This window comes from Schistocerca nitens, chromosome 6 (genome assembly GCF_023898315.1).
Source record: "Schistocerca nitens isolate TAMUIC-IGC-003100 chromosome 6, iqSchNite1.1, whole genome shotgun sequence".
Taxonomy (NCBI): Eukaryota; Metazoa; Arthropoda; class Insecta; order Orthoptera; family Acrididae; genus Schistocerca; species Schistocerca nitens.
Genome location: NC_064619.1, coordinates 143,173,908 through 143,191,017, shown reverse-complemented (window position 1 = coordinate 143,191,017; position 17,110 = coordinate 143,173,908). Strand labels below are relative to the sequence as shown.

The window sequence follows — 17,110 nt, the reverse complement described above, 5'->3', positions numbered from 1 at the left end:
TCACAATTGTTCACAAGTTGGGATATTCAAAGGTTTGTTCCCGCTGGGTCCCTCGTTGTCTAACCGAACACCATAAAGAGCAAAGAAGAACCATCTGTGCGGAATTGCTTGCTCGTCATGTGGCTGAGGGTGACAATTTCTTGTCAAAGATTGTTACAGGCGATGAAACATGGGTTCATCACTTCGAACCTGAAACAAAACGGCAATCAATGGAGTGGCGCCACACCCACTCCCCTACCAAGAAAAAGTTTAAAGCCATACCCTCAGCCGGAAAAGTCATGGTTACAGTCTTCTGGGACGCTGAAGGGGTTATTCTGTTCGATGTCCTTCCCCATGGTCAAACGATCAACTCTGAAGTGTATTGTGCTACTCCTCAGAAATTGAAGAAACGACTTCAGCGTGTTCGTAGGCACAAAAATCAGAACGAACTTCTCCTTCTTCATGACAACGCAAGACCTCACACAAGTCTTCGCACCCGAGAGGAGCTCACAAAACTTCAGTGGACTGTTCTTCCTCATGCACCCTACAGCCCCGATCTCGCACCGTCGGATTTCCATATGTTTGGCCCAATGAAGGACGCAATCCGTGGGACGCACTACGCGGATGATGAAGAAGTTATTGATGCAGTACGACGTTGGCTCCGACATCGACCAGTGGAATGGTACCGTGCAGGCATACAGGCTCTCATTTCAAGGTGGCGTAAGGCCGTAGCATTGAATGGAGATTACGTTGAAAAATAGTGTTGTGTAGCTAAAAGATTGGGGAAAAACCTGGTGTATTTCAATGCTGAATAAAACAACCCCTGTTTCAGAAAAAAAATGTGTTGCATTACTTATTGAACTGCCCTCGTATATATGTCTCACTTTTATCATCAGTGATGTACGGGACAAAGCACAACACATGCATGTAGTGAGTGGACTATGTGAGGAACCTGTAACCTCCACCACATTAATGTTACTAATTTAGAAAAGGTAATTATTGATAACTTATATAATCAGTATTAGAGTCTTATAGTGGCGATTAGCTTCAGAAAATAATTTAGCTTCGTTAGTGAAACCGAATCGAATCATTTAGTTTTAATACCTCAAAAAATTTTACCCCCAGGTTGGTAACACCTGCACTACTCTGACACAAAGGGTTTGGAACGTAATGCGCACTACCCCAGGTAGTGTATAAGCATTCTGTGATTACACAAGTAGCGACAAGTTTCAAATCACACTGCAGATAACGCTTGGTCTTGCTTCCCCCGGAGCAGTGGATCCCGCCCCCTGTATAAAGTTTCGCTCAGGGCTCGCTGCCAACCCTGAACAACGGCGTCATGTACAGCATTGGCCAACAGTTGTCACGCGAGTCCAGCGCGCAGCGTGCAACGTGCTGATGGTGTGCGCTAAGCCCGAACAATGATTTAACACGTGTCAATAGGGCAGAGCCGGTGTTCCCTTCATTAGCACACGATTAATATTCGACCGGACAGTCTGTTTTACGGCTGTCTAACGCTCGATTAATTTGGATGCCGCAATGCTGCTCTGGCCTCGAGCGAGTTATGATTTTGTTATACCAATAACGCCAACGAAAATTTCTACAAATCTCGTAGGCAGGCGTGTATCTCGATATGCGTTTTGATAGGTATTCTTCGCATTGTAACTTAATATGTACGTGATTAAGAAAGTGACACGAAAATTCAAACCGACAAAACGATATAATGCTTTTTCCAAGTGGCGATTTAACACTGGTTTGTTTGAAATTCATTAAATCCACTGAAATGAAATGAATGGATCGACGTCAGTGGAGACGCAATGACGTGAAATGATATCGGTGCAAACCGTTCAGCTATGATGAGCCTGCAGCTTAGTGAATATGTAGTGACAAGTGAAAATGAGTGCCATTTCAGGGTCCGAACCCGGACCACCGGCAGATCGCGAGCCGTTGACTATGACACTTTCTCCCTCTCAGATCTTACACCTGGAGGATGGCTACCTGAGCATCCGTCCCAGCGTACACAAACTTTTATTGTCACTGATTTCGCGTCTGTGATTTCCAAACACTACCGTCACGAAGTTGTTGAGGCTGTCGTGGCTACTTGTTGCCTTTAATGGTTTTCATTGCTTCGGGTGCTCTGCATAGTCTCTCCTCACTTAAGTACAACGCACGGAACTATCATACAACCGTGTGAAACTGTAAGAAAAGTCCTTCTTTGGGATGCTGATCAACTCGCGCGTCACATTGGTCTGAATGTCAGTTACGTTGCCAAATCGTCGATAGTTCATGTGAATTTGTGCACTTCGTCGCTTTGTTGTAGGTCTGTATCTTACATCAAGTTTTGTCACCCGTTAAGATTTTTTTTTTTTTTTTCGTAGACGAACCCTGCCTTTTGCATTTCAATCAAGTCGAGGCAGGCGTCCACACATCGTTGTTTTTGTTCAGTAAGTCAAGGTGTATGGAACAAACTTTGCAAACACTTTTCTCTTCTTGGAAACATTCTGGAGAATGTCTTGAACGCTAGATTTTGAGGTGTTGCACTATTGCGATTTTCTACACAACAACGCTGACATACTACGGCCGCACGTCCACTACTTAACACTCCCTGCTCGTAACTGATTGGCCGAATACTCATCGCTTGTTTACAGTTGTTAGTTCAAGCTGCCGCCGTCGTTACTGCCCCAGTGTATGACCGTTTTATTTAACTTAAGCCATTCTGATATTTAAGCCAACCGGTTTGCCGCAGTGGTAACACATGTTCCCGTCTGATCACATAAGTTAAACACTTTCGCGCTTGGCTAACACTTGGACGGTGACCGTCCGGTCTGCCGAGCGCTGTTGGCAATCGGGGTGCACTCAGCCCTTGTGAGGCAAACTGAGGAGCTACTTTGAGAAGTAGCGGCTTCGGTCGCGAAAACTGACGTACGGCCGGGATAGCCGTGTTCTGACAGTGATCACACTCCCCTCCGTATCCTCATACTGTGACACCTGTGAGCTGAGAATGAGACGGCGGTCGGTCAGTACCTTTAGGGTTTTCCGAGACCTGTTCGGACGGAATTCACTGCGCACGCAAACAAAACACCTATGTGTAACGAAAAGGCAACGTCTGAGATTCTCGCTGTGGAGAAGAGCTACTACGCCATTTTGTTCAGAGAAGCAATCGAAATTCATGAACGAGACAACAGTTTCAACAAGAAGGAAGAAAACCTCAAGATCCTGGATTCTCGTGCTGCAGCGAACGACCGTTGGAGGTAGAAATAGGCGAGCCAGAGTAGTAAGACGTTGGCATGACAGGTGTATACGGGGTGTTCAAAACAAAGTATCGAATACTTTGAGATGTGGTAGTACTCATCGAAACAAGAAAAATAAGTCCAATAAACATGGACCCGGAAATACGTACTTTCTGAGATAAGTCCAATAAACATGCTTCCGGAAATGCACACATTCCGCGACAAACACGTGTTTACAGGACGTATTCAACGTGGCGTCCATTCATGAAAATGCACTCCTCTGCCCTCAGGCATAAATAATGACTCATCCTTTGAGTATACCCGGCTGTTGTTGTGCCTGCTTTCAAGCACTGAAGAAGCAAACCTGCAGTGTTCGCACATCGATGATTGGCGTGGCCTAGACCAATTCCTTCAAGTGTCCCCAGAGCCAAAAGTCTAGGGGATTGGAAACTGGGGAAAGAGCAGGGCAAGGTGTACCCTCCCCCCCTCCTACGACCAATCCAGCGATCCAGAAATGCATGCGTCAAGTACCTCTGCCCGTACGGTGATTGAGAATCGGTGTTGATGCCCTCTTTCCTAAATTTATTGAGGATCTACATCTGCCCATACATGCTGGTTATGGAAATTCACAACACCCTCTCTTGTGAACTCTGCCTCATCGGTAAATAAAATCGTGGATGTGAACAGTAGATCTGCGGTACACCTCTGCACAGCCATTGATACAACTGCCGTCTACTATGATGGTCGTGTGGCCTTAGAGCCTGAACGCGCTATAGATGATGTGGGTACAGCAACTCTTCACGAAGTACCCCCAAGATAAAGGAGTGAGACACGCCTTCTGCTGCTGCTAATCGTCGCCCACTGCTCCCAGGGGTTTCTTCCACGAACGTAGCACACGCTCCACCATGTCAGGCGTGCGAACTGTGCGGGACCTTCCACAGTCAATCTTCCGAGGTGCAAGCGTACCGGTGTCCCTCAGACACTGGAAAAATCTCCCGAACAGTTTATCAGAGGGCACTCTGCGCTGTGATATTTTTTCAGCGTAGAGAGCACGGGCTCTTAGGCTACTTCCATTTGATAAACCGTAGCTGAATATCACATTCGCCATTTCACTTGTCGAGTAGTAGGCTTCCATTGTTAATAAGTGGTGGAAGAGAGAAAATGTAAATTTACTACTTCAAAACTGCACAATAACAGTAAACACACAACTGAATCCACGTTTGGAAGAAACTTAAAACACCATGATCCATGCTCAGGGTTGACAATGCTGTACAATAAGGCACACAAATACGACGAAAACTAACGGAACGTACAACACGACTCAAACCACGCAACTGACTGCAGGCCACCTAATGGTAGGTAGAGTACTGTAAGACATTATAGCCCGCCCGGTTGGCCGTGCGGTCTAACGCACGGCTTTCCGGGCGGGAAGGAACGCTGGTACCCGGCACGAACCCGCCGGCGGATTTGTGTCGAGGTCCGGTGAGCCGGCCAGTCTGTGGATGGTTTTTAGGCGGTTTTCCATCTGCCTCGGCAAATGCGGGCGGGTTCCCCTTATTCCGCCTCAACTACACTATGTCGGCGATTGCTGCGCAAACAAGTTCTCCACGTACGCATACACCACCATTACTCTACCACGTAAACATAGGGGCTACACTCGTCTAGTGTCAGACGTTCCCTGGGGGGTTCACCGGGGGCCGAACCGCACAATAACCCTGGGTTTGGTGTGGGGCGGCGGAGGGGTGTAGTGGACTGCGGTAGTCGTCGTGGGGTTGCGGACCACTGCGGCTGCGGTGGGGACGGAGCCTCTCAGTCGTTTCTAGGTCCCCGGTTAACGTAACATAACGTAAGACATCAAAATACCATGCCACACATTTGACGGAGTGCCAATGCAACGACTGTGCTAATATCCCCTACCAAGCGTCGCGCAGCCCTTCCTATAAGCACGTGTTTATCTCGGAAAATATGCGTTTCCGGACCATGTTTATTTGACTTATTTTTCTTGTTTCGATGAGTACTACTACCTCTCAAAGTATTCGACACATTTTTTAACACCCTATATGATCCCTCATATCGCTCTCCGTCAGCCCTGAACTACCGTCAACATGTTATAAGTAACAGCTACCAAAAATTTAACACCCAGAAAAAGCAACTAAATACAAAATAAAAATGCAGTATTATAGAATTATAATAATCTCCAAATGACTCAAATTAAAATAATGTCCAAATGGTTTTTGCACTGTACTTCGATAAGAAGAAAATAAAATGATTAAACAAAAATTGGTCGAAGACGGTGAGACATCACTACTTCCCAGCTCCTCCCGCTGAATTTGTGGGAATAGCGCAGTGGGGGGAAGTCAGAATCGTTGAAGGACCGTGGTCAGTTGAATTAGATTTACTGAAATGATATATATATAGGTAAATGGGGACTGAACTAATGAAGATGCAGTGACACGAAAACAGTGAAGATCGTTTATAAATACTGATCCTGCAATGCAATAAATACGTCGACAGAGAAGGTGCCGCGCGGTCCCCCCCCCCCCCCCCCCCCCCCCCGTCGAAAGTTCGAGTCCTCCCTCGGGCATGGGTTTGTGTGTTGTCTTTAGCGTAAGATAGTTTAAGTTAGATTAACTAGTGTGTAAGGTTATGGACATATGACGTCAGCAGTTTGGTCCTTTAGTAACTTACCACTACGACGGAGAAGTAATGGCGGCAGTGTTGGGAAGTTTACATGAGCAAAAAATCGATGACAACGAAGGTTTCGGTCGAACCAGGTGACTTGCTCAAGTAACCTAATGGTTGAAACACTGCTAGCGATAAGCATGAAGTCTAGGTTCGAAATTTTTCACTGTCTCTTTATATTCACTGGATGCTTCATTCTCTGGTTGCAAAATACTTATGCTCCTTTACGGCGTGCGCAGAGACACTTAAAAGTCACTCTTCCCGTGCTTTAGCCGCGAATGAACCGGAAGAAACCGAAACATTTGGTACAGTGGGAAGTACCTCTAGCCACTTTTATAGGATGAATGTAGATGTAGTGAAACCCCTACAATTAGGCCCATTTCACATTCGTCCGGCAGCCGTCGAAACGGCTCTTTAGATGGCATGCCACGGCGGTTTCACATTTAAGGCCAATTCACTCTGGCCGTCAAGTCATATCGCGTCATGTCAATACATTCCAAAATGCATTTCAAACGGCAGCATTCACGCAGACCATCAGCGGGCCGTCACGCCACGTCACGTTACGTTATGTTATGTTATGTTATCTTACGTTTAGCTACGTCATGGTCAAGGTATCTCAGGAAGGAAGTTTTGACAGTGTCATTGTCTGCTAGCATCGGAAGTTAAACTATTTTCGCGTCCGCCTTGGTAGCTGCGTGGTTAGTGCGGCGTATTGTCAAGCGAAGGAAGCCCGAGTTCCATTCCCGGCGAGGTCGGGGATCTTCTCCATTCGGGGGTTGGGTGTTGAGTTGTCCTTACGTTCCTGTCGTCAAAATTGACATTTCATTGTTGAGATGGCTGAAAGGTCACCTCCTGAAAGCCGATAAACTAAAAAAAAAAAAAAATCGCCACGCTCACTCATTTTATAGTAGTGGAATTCGTCCTTTTGTGTGTTTTCGTGGCAAATTGCAAATGTTCCGTGACGACTTGAATATTTTTTCCATTGATGTTCTTCCACAAGCAAGGTCAGGCATCTGAAAGCAAAAAATTATTTACCTTTTAGAATAACGGAACAGAGCGGACACCCGCACTGTATATATTGAAGCAGCAATTTTCTTTAAAGAAAATTTCATATGAAAAAGCTAGCACTAACGAAGAAGAGAAATACAGTTCTTTATGACGTCAATAGTTATTTAAGAGAAAAAGGTAACAAATAAGGTAAAAGGGATTTATTTATTCGCTGATAAATATGAATATTGTTTGATATTTTTGTATGTATATATTTCTGTTAGCAGATAAACGTCAGTGTCTTGAAATGTTGTTTCACTTCCAGTGCTTTACCACACAAAACTGATCAAGAACATACATTATGAAATCTTCATTGGGCAGTAAAAACTTTATCGTTGTTAGTTTCCCAATTTCGCTACTATACTCCTGTATCACGGATGGTAGCTCGTAACCTCACTTTCACCATTCGGTACTGGGCTGAGCGAATTGATGTGATGTGACGTGGCGTGACGTGACGTGACGGACAATGTGGACTGGCCTTTTTCCGGCAACTGTTGCGCAGGCCACGGCACGGAGGAAAGAAGAAAAACCTACTTCTCCGATTTTCACGCTGTAAAAACATTCACCGGTATGTAAGACTACGCCAAATCTTTTTCTGAACTTATTTTTTCATTAAAATCTTTACCTTCCTTGCGAACAAATAAAACGCCTGGTTTTAATATCACCTATTTTTTTCTTTGTTCCGCATAATTTCTCAGTCGATTACGAAGAAAGTATTCGATCAAAAAATCAGATTTTTCACTTGTGGTTGTGTGGAATCTGAACTTCTTGATAAACCATACACCTCATAATTCTCGACAGTCATAGAGAGACGATACTATGTGTCAAGCACGTGCACTTTATTTACAAACAGTGAATTGGGAAAGAGCGATAGCGTGTAGCTTACAGTTCGCTAAGTTTTAGGCCATACATTTTGCGACTGAAATGTAACTAAAAATACAAAAGAAATGGTAATGAGAGCTATATTTGTCTTCTTCCACCAATGAAAACGAGTTACTGAGTTGAGTCAATGCCGCGATCGCAAGTGTCAAACATTGCAGAATAGAGAAACTGATTACTGCAGTCCAAGTACGGGACACACACAACATAAAAAAAGGCAGGCAGTTAATTTTTGTCAGTTTCGTACAATTAAATAGCATATACATTTCGTATTTGAATTAATAAGAAGAGACTGAATTAATGCAAGGTGAAACTTTGCTTTGGATGGACTAGCGGCATTCGATTTAGTTCGTTTCTGCTTGGAGATGAAAAATTAATTCGTCCGTGGTGTTGATGGGGGTGACATGTTCGGATCACTGGTTCATATATGTCGGTATTGGAAGTTATGGGAAGGATTGTGACTGAAACATATTCAAAGCAGTTAGATGTGGAAATCACTAATAACTAAAGAACTGGAAATTCATGAAGATAAGGATCCAATATATCTTACATTTTCTTTGTGGTTGAAGCTTTTTTGTTGCATAGAAACCTTCTTCGACCATATGGATGAAATACGTTGACAGCTGGCAATAGCGTTTTCAATTACCGTCTTTCCAGAGCTTGAAGGCACGTAGAATGTATCTTCGGAATATGGAGCAATAAACTGACAATTTGTCAAAGACCTTTGAACTTGCATCCGGATTTTTCTGTAGACTTGCGAAGTCTGTGTCATTTTACATAACTGTGCGTGGCAGAGACGGCTGTGAAACTAAAGATATGTTATCAATAATTGGACTAGAACGAGTGCAGGCAGATAAACAAGTACTTGGAGGAATTTCAGTAATTAATGTGAGGAATATAATGATGGATTCCTTTTGACTCTAGCTGTAAGTTCTCTAAAGTACTATATATTTGGAAAGATTGTTGTAACTCCATTCAGTGTCAACAAATTTTTGAAAATGATGCCATAAAACATCTTCAGGTGTTGCCGAATACATTTTTTCCTTGACGTTCATGTTTTGAAATGATCGCCTCAGTTCCTTGAATACCTCGACCTATGCATTTTTTGTTTGAATCTTGCACTTACAATTTTCTAGAGTTTTGTTCCACAAAACTGTCTGTTCTGCCACTAAAGAAATTAATCGCTCGGTGTCTGTTTCCCAAGCCAAGAGTAGGCCTACGGGTAGTTACAAAGCCAAAAAGAAATGCAAATAACAGTAGAACGAATGATCTGGTGCACGTGCTGTTGCCTGAAAGGTATAAATTCGCCAGCGTTTACTGAGCCCCCACTACTTCTCGTCTCCGCTCTCTGTATCATGTAAAAAATTGAAGGAAATCGGTCAAGAACGTGATTTGGAGTAACAGCTTTACAAAAATATATAGCTTATTTATGTCCGAATGTTTATTAAAGTGTCATGTAAAAATTTGTAGCAAATCGGTCAAGAACTTCTCGAGATTTTTGGTAAAAATGTTTCCCCTTTGTGTATTACACATACATTTATATATTGTATATGTAACTGTCGTTCACAATCGATTTTCATTTCCAGCACCTCCGGTGGATTTTCCAAAAAATTTCTTTCATACAAATTTTGTCCTGACAATAACGGACCCAAAAATGTCGGTCAAGCCATTCTCAGGTAATGATCTTTGATCTTCCATACATGAGGCAAATGATTTTTATTTACACAGATTACTAAGTGTTCATAGAAAATTCTTTTTCGTCTTAAAGTTTAGTTAGGCGATAATGTAGGCGAGGGCGGGAGATGAGGGGGAATGGGGCACTACTAATATCTGATTGCACTCAGAGGTAATGGTCTAAAAAAGGTTGGGAATAACAGGTGCAGACGATGCCGTGTAGGCGGCTGCCGGACAAGTGTGAAATCATCCTTAACTGTAAGAATTGTCGATGTTGTACACAGTTCTAAACTGTAATAGTACTGGTATGTATTAGGAATACACACAGAAAGATAACAATTGAGAAACGATGTGGATAAAATACCAGGAAAAGATGGATAAAGCTGTTAAATCAGAACCGTGCAGAATAGGTCTGCAGTAAGCAGAATATAATAGCAGGAAGTGGCGATGAGGAGATATAAGAAGTCGAAAATGACGACGATGCTGAACTGGCGTACCTCCAAACAGTCATGTTGTAGGTCTGCTTTCTGCTTGGCGCCAAGTCGTCCGACAGAACGTCTTTCTCAATCCGTTTGCCATTTGCCTTGGAACACAGTGATTTACACAGAGCGTGACGCGGCCGAGGCGTAATTAAGCGAACAACCGCGGGATTAATTGAAAGCATAAATGGTTTAACGGCAGGATAGACGGCAGCCCGTGGCTCGACGGCGCGGTTAAGAGAGCGCAGGTCGTAAGAAATTAAATTTGCTTATCTGAGGGCGACACTTTGAAATGTTGCTCCCCGTGGATGCGGCGGACTAGGGGCGCCCGGCCTCCTGCAATCTTCCGTGCTTCCTGCGTTGCTCGATTTCTTTTATTCCTCTCTCTGATAACGGTCGTTATTGTCGTCTCACGGCGGGAGATTCTTCGTTAACTTATGTGCAACGTCTGTGAAGCTGCGAAATGGCGAAGATGATGTGTTCCAATCATGACTCTGCATCTGTGCTATGGAGAACAGATGCATTGTTTTATTGGTCTACATACGACACGCGAAATACTGCTATTATTTCTAGACTTACTAGCAGAGGGCACGATTAAGCGGAGTGCTAAAACTAACGTAGACTTAATTCTACGGAAGTCATGTTCAGTATTTCGGTAACTTAATTAGCTGAGTTATGTAACTTATTCATATTATCTGATGATGACTTGGCATTAAGTTGAAACTGGCAGTGGTACTATTTTTGTGACCTAAGGTTGCCGACCACCTTGTAGCGTAAGAAATGTCCCTGTTTGACGGTTAAAAAAAATTATCCCATATGGGCCTTGTACAGGACACTAAAATGCCGTATTTAAGATTTTCTCCGCTAATCAGTCTTTTCGGGTAACTCATTTGCTGAAACTACATTACCGTTGGGCCTGTACGACACTGAGCAATATATTACCAAGTATGAATTTGTCTGCTGCATTAAGATTGGATTTGCCTTTTTTAAACTTCAGCTTGGGTCTGTTCTCGAAGATACCTGAGTAACGGAGTCTACGTATTACTAAACAATAATTTGAAGTTTGAAAAATTGGGACAACACTGAACAATTCTTTATTATTCGCTACAGCTTTTTTTGATTTCTCTTCATATCCTCCCTCTGAGGGAGGAGGGCGGGTTGCTTGGGAGCGTCTTGTTTACTCTTTTCAGTCAGTTAGGTTACACATTTTTTTCTTTTGTTTTATTTACATTTCACAATTTTCTTTGTGTTACATTTTAGATTTAATTTTATGTTACATTTAAACATCTAAATTTACCACACATCCGAAACAACGACAATTACGCGAAGGCAATACACGTCAGTTGTCAATGGTCGACACGCGACATTAGTTGTTTGGTGCAGGAATACGAACAAAGTCGAAGTAGTCTCTATTACTAAGCTACCATCCCGGAACACGGTACAAGATTCAGGTAACCTCTCTAACGACTTCCAGGCGCAAAAAATAAGATTTTCAATATTTCGCCTAATTATTGTTGTTGTGTTCTTCAGTCCAGAGACTAGTTTGATGCAGCTCTTCTCCATGCTACTCAACCTGTTCAGGCTTCTTCATCTCCGAGTAATTACTGCACCCTACATCCTTCTGAATCTGCTTAGTGTATTCGTCTCTTGGTCTCCCTCTACGATTTTTACCCTCCACGCTGCCCTCCAATACTAAATTTGTGATCCCTTGATGCCTCATAACATGTCCTACCAACCGATCCCTTCTTCTAGTCAAGTTGTGCCACAGACTTCTCTTCTCCCCAATCCTGTTCAATACCTCCTCATTAGTTACGTGATCTACCCACCTTATCTTCAGCATTCTTCTGTAGCACCACATTTCGAAAGCTTCTATTCTCTTCTTGTCCAAACTGGTTATCGTCCATGTTTCACTTCCATACATGGCTACACTCCATACAAATACTTTCAGAAACGACTTCCTGACACTTAAATCTATACTCGATGTTAACAAATTTCTCTTCTTCAGAAACGATTTCCTTGCCTTTGCCAGTCTACATTTTATATCCTCTCTACTTAGACCATCATCAGTTATTTTATTCCCTAAATAGCAAAACTCCTTTACTACTTTAAGTGTCTCATTTCCTAATCTAATCCCCTCAGCATCACCCGATTTAATTTGACTACATTCCATTATCCTCGTTTTGCTTTTGTTGATGTTCATCTTATATCCTCATTTCAAGACTCTGTCCATTCCGTTCAACTGCTCTTCCAAGTCCTTTGCTGTCTCTGACAGAATTACAATGTCATCGGCGAACCTCAAAGTTTTTACTTCTTCTCCATGAATTTTAATACCTACTCTGAATTTTTGTTTCGTTTCCTTTACTGCTTGCTCAATATACAGATTGAATAACATCGGGGAGAGGCTACAACCCTGTCTCACTCCTTTCCAAACCACTGCTTCCCTTTCGAGCCTCTCGACTCTTATAACTGCCATCTGGTTTCTGTACAAATTGTAAATAGCCTTTCGCTCCCTGTATTTTACCCCTGCCACCTTCAGAATTTGAAAGAGAATATTCCAGTTAACGTTGTCAAAAGCTTTCTCTAAGTCTACAAATGCTAGAAACGTAGGTTTGCCTTTTCTTAATCTTTCTTCTAAGATAAGTCGTAAGGTTAGTATTGCCTCACGTGTTCCAACATTTCTACGGAATCCAAACTGATCTTCCCCGAAGTCGGCTTCTACTAGTTTTTCCATTCGTCTGTAAAGAATTCGCGTTAGTATTTTGCAGCTGTGACTTATTAAACTGAGAGTTCGGTAATTTTCTCATCTGTCAACACCTGCTTTCTTTGGGATTGGAATTATTATATTCTTCTTGAAGTCTGAGGGTATTTCGCCTGCCTCATACATCTTGCTCACCAGATGGTAGAGTTTTGTCAGGACTGGCTCTCCCAAGGCCGTCAGTAGTTCCAATGGAATGTTGTCTACTCCGGGGGCCTTGTTTCGACTCAGGTCTTTCAGTGCTCTGTCAAACTCTTCACGCAGTATCGTATCTCCCATTTCATCTTCATCTACATCCTCTTCCATTTCCATAATATTGTCCTCAAGTACATCGCCCTTGTATAAACCCTCTATATACTCCTTCCACCTTTCTGCCTTCCCTTCTTTGCTTAGAACTGGGTTGCCATCTGAGCTCTTGATATTCATACAAGTGGTTCTCTTCTCTCCAAAGGTCTCTTTAATTTTCCTGTAGGCAGTATCTATCTTACCCCTAGTGAGACAAGCCTCTACATCCTTACATTTGTCCTCTAGCCATCCCTGCTTAGCCATTTTGCACTTTCTGTCGATCTCATTTTTGAGACGTTTGTATTCCCTTTTGCCTGCTTCATTTACTGCATTTTTATATTTTCTCCTTTCATCAATTAAATGCGGCTTTGAAATTCTGCTTTCGTCTCAACAAATCTGCTGAGGCCTATACAATGTTACAGGAGGCCTATGGAGAGTAGGTTCTTCCCTTAAGAGGACATCCAACAACTCCATCAATCAGTGACAAGTCTAATAAATGCTTGCGTAAGGGCGAGAGGTGGACCAATGCGTTACTGACTTGCTCAGTTTGTGAAGTTCTTTCTCTTAAATAAATCATCCATTTTTTCTGAAATTCTAATCATTTGCTTGTCTGTACATGTCCATCATATCTACTGATTTCTGTCTCAATTTGTCTTTATTTATTTTTTAGTGTAAAACTATGCACTGATTGCCTATAGTTGTAATTGTTACATGGAAATCGACTACAAACAAACAGTGATACTGACAGTTTTTTTGTAGACTATATATTGGTGGAATTCAAATTACTCTGCCTGATGACTGAAATCAATTCGTCTGCCACATTACTGAAGTTCTGCTACTTCCTGTAGAACCAAAACCGGGAAGCACGTTTTATTATGCACTCCCAGCCAGGTGGTGGACTGCAGAAGGCCATCGAGCGTTTCTCGATTGTCGGACATGGAATCCGTCCCGATCGCTAAGCCTGAAGCTCTACCCCGAATGGCCAGTCTTGAATCTAGCATGAGGATGAGAATAAAAGTTAAGGCTCTACCACACCTTCCCTTGCGATGTTGCCAAAATTACAAGTTAGCCAATCTGAAGAATTATCTCACCATCGGCTAATAAGAATTTATCCCTCGTAACATTTCTCTCCGTTATGCAGAATTTTTGTTAAGACTTTAGCCAATGGTATCATATTCATTGGACTAAGCGGTTAAGGCGACTCTCGCCTAAAGCGGGAAATTCGGGTCTGTGTCCCGGTCCAGCACAAATTTTCGTTTGTCGCCACTGAATTCGTTTCAGTGTCCAACTGCGAGCGATGTCAGAATTTATTTAATTTCATCATAGTTATGTTGTACGGTTGCTGGATCGAGAATGGTGCTGTTCTTTTGGACATGCCCGAAAGAACAGACACCACATACATATAATATTGAAGATGTTCCTGCACAACGAAAACCATTCATGCTACCGATGCAGTAACCTACTTCCGATCTCCTTCTTGTCGGCCTGCTCGCGCCGTTCACTTTTTCCCTGTATATTCATCCTGGGTCGAGAAGTATCAGAGATTATTGAAAACGGTACTCTGACTGAATGGTTTGCAGTACTGGGACACAAATACTCCATCGCCTTGCAGAAGTAATCAATGCAGATTCCGCCCGGAAGGTTTAGGCAAAGCACAGAAATTTAATTCGAGATTTAAATACGGCACGCCCCAACATCATCCTAATACTTCAGCACTGAGCTGTTGTTTCGATGATGCTATGCGCCAAGTTAAGCACTACGCTTCCAGAATTGAACGTTCTGCTTATTTGTTTCTGTTTTGAAGTAGTTTTCTGCACACACTTTAGCTGATTAGCTTATCAGTCGTGACACGTGATCACTAAGTTGCCCGTCTGCTCAACAAAACTTTGTAACATTTCTGTCGATTCTCTTCAGCCGATAATGTATGTTGAAATATGTGCTTCATCTTTCATCTGTTAATATTGGTCGTTGCCCTGGAGACTGGTGTGCTGACTACGTGCCACTAGACATCAGCGTCCAGTGACGCATGTCGGCTGAGGATGACACGGCGGTCGGCCAGCACTGTTGGGCCGTCTGAGGCCTGTTCGCACGTAGTTTATTTAGTGTAGCCACTTCATTAATAGTCCGGGATGCTGCATACCAAGAAACAATCTCTGTTTCTTCTTTCACATAATCAGAAAATTCGTGATCATTGTTACCAGTATTTTTCTGGATTAAAACTCATCACGATGCTAAATTGTGTTGTGCATTGTTGAATCCGAGTTAGTATGAAGATTAAATACCGCCACGGATACTCAACTATTTTTTCTTATATATTTTCAGTGTTGGTTATCAAAATTTCAGGACAGTTATAGTACAGCCGTAGCACTTCGAGTCTGCGGTTTAATTTCATTTTTTCAAGTAACCGTTCAACAGTATTTCTCTCACTAGAATGAATGGCTCTATATTCATAACTGTTTATTTTCTTGCAAACATAGGCTAGGAATATGTATGGAGTTAACATTCAGATGCCCAAAAACAGAATTTTTGTCGACAACGTACGTTACTTCCGGAAGTCTCCTGACTGGCACAACGTAAGCTCTGCCCATAAGCTGTGTGCATGTTTTGAAAGTCATTATATCTCCTGTACAGACAGATCCAGTTGAAAAGTATCAACGTACACACGATTAATAATTTGCACTCGATATCTGGAATGAAGTTGACTTAAAACTCTGAAGAGATAAATGCAAGAGCAAAGCGTGGTATGGTTACAGATTTACAGTTTTTGGATTTTTCCCTTTGGTTGTGTTGTGAACCCTTCCTTTCTGTCAAGTTTCTTGATTCTATGCTCACGGGAAGTAGGTTTTTATGAGAGAGTTTGCGAATGAGAAGAAAATGTGACATAAGTGGCGTATCTCTTGATTGCATTGGCTTAGAAGCTTCAATTTTTTTACACCGCCAAGACACCATAGACCTCAGTAAGTGACGTAAGTTTCAGTTCGACACGTGTCTACCCGTTGGTTTTTAACAGTTGGGCAGATAGATAACAAAGCGATCCTGTAAGAGTTCCGTATACACCGACTGAGTCACGAAATCCTAAAAATTAGGCAGGTTATAACTGCAAACACTGATGTTCGCTGTTTCAGGACTAGGAAGTCGAGAGATTAAGAGCAAACAATAAGAAAAAAAGGATGTAACAGTTTCCTATAAAGGCCTTTAGATTTTGGAAGCTTTGCCGGTAGACTTCGCAGTACAGCCACCATTCATTTGCCACCGCGTCCCCGGCTCTCCGATTTCCACGCCTTCGTCCTCTGGACAGCAGCTCCTGGACTTGCTCTTAGAGGAACGGTAACTCAGGTGGGGAAGCTCAACTTGTGCAAGACGGACGGCCGTGTTTTCCGCGCAGAGCAGCGAGTAGCACGTAGCGCCCCCCTAAGTGGGTCAGCCGGGAATCTGGGCCGCCGCCCCCGCCGCCCCCGCGTTCTCGCTGAGCCACTCGTCATCTGCCGCATCCACTACCTGCGAGCGTAATGGGCCCCACCCCATAAACGTCCGCCCCCGCCGCTGACACGTAATTTACGTGTGCGGCCAGTGCCGGCGCCTCCGGTCCCAGCGTCGCGACGCCGGCGCTCCAGGGCGTCGCTGCCGCCGCCACTGTGTGTGTTCGCGGGCGTCGTTTCGGCGAGGACAGGATTTATCGCCGTTGTCGTTTCGTGTCTCTTTATAGTACTGTTTTCCTCCCAGGAATCTGTGGCGCATTCTTTACTCCCTGCCTTGCAAAGGCGCCTGTGTCGTCGCGTAATACTGGTTGGAACTTGCCGATTCCGTTATCACTCTCGCAAACTGTCAGAAACGCTCGCTTTTTTTCTACGGAATTACTTATTTTCCCGATAAACTGACATCTTGTGAGCAATGGAATAGTTCTGCGACTCGAGGTCGACGAAAATTTTTGCACAGAACTGGATATGACGAAATATGAGACATCTCTCATAGTTTTTTTAGTAACTTGTTTTTAGGGAGAGTGATGTGTTGCGCACATCTTTAATGTTAGACAGATGTGTCCCATTGAAGTAAAGTGTTTGAGAAGCCATGTTACGCAAAGAAAATAGACTTTCACCATT

The 17,110-nt window shown here is 43.2% G+C and overlaps 1 protein-coding gene across 2 annotated transcripts in view; it reads left to right on the top strand.

Annotated features, from left to right (window-relative positions):
* LOC126262258 (ERC protein 2-like) overlaps positions 1-17,110 on the top strand; it is a 637,007-nt gene that overhangs the window by 208,387 nt on the left and 411,510 nt on the right. The gene's annotated exons all lie outside the window — the stretch shown is intronic.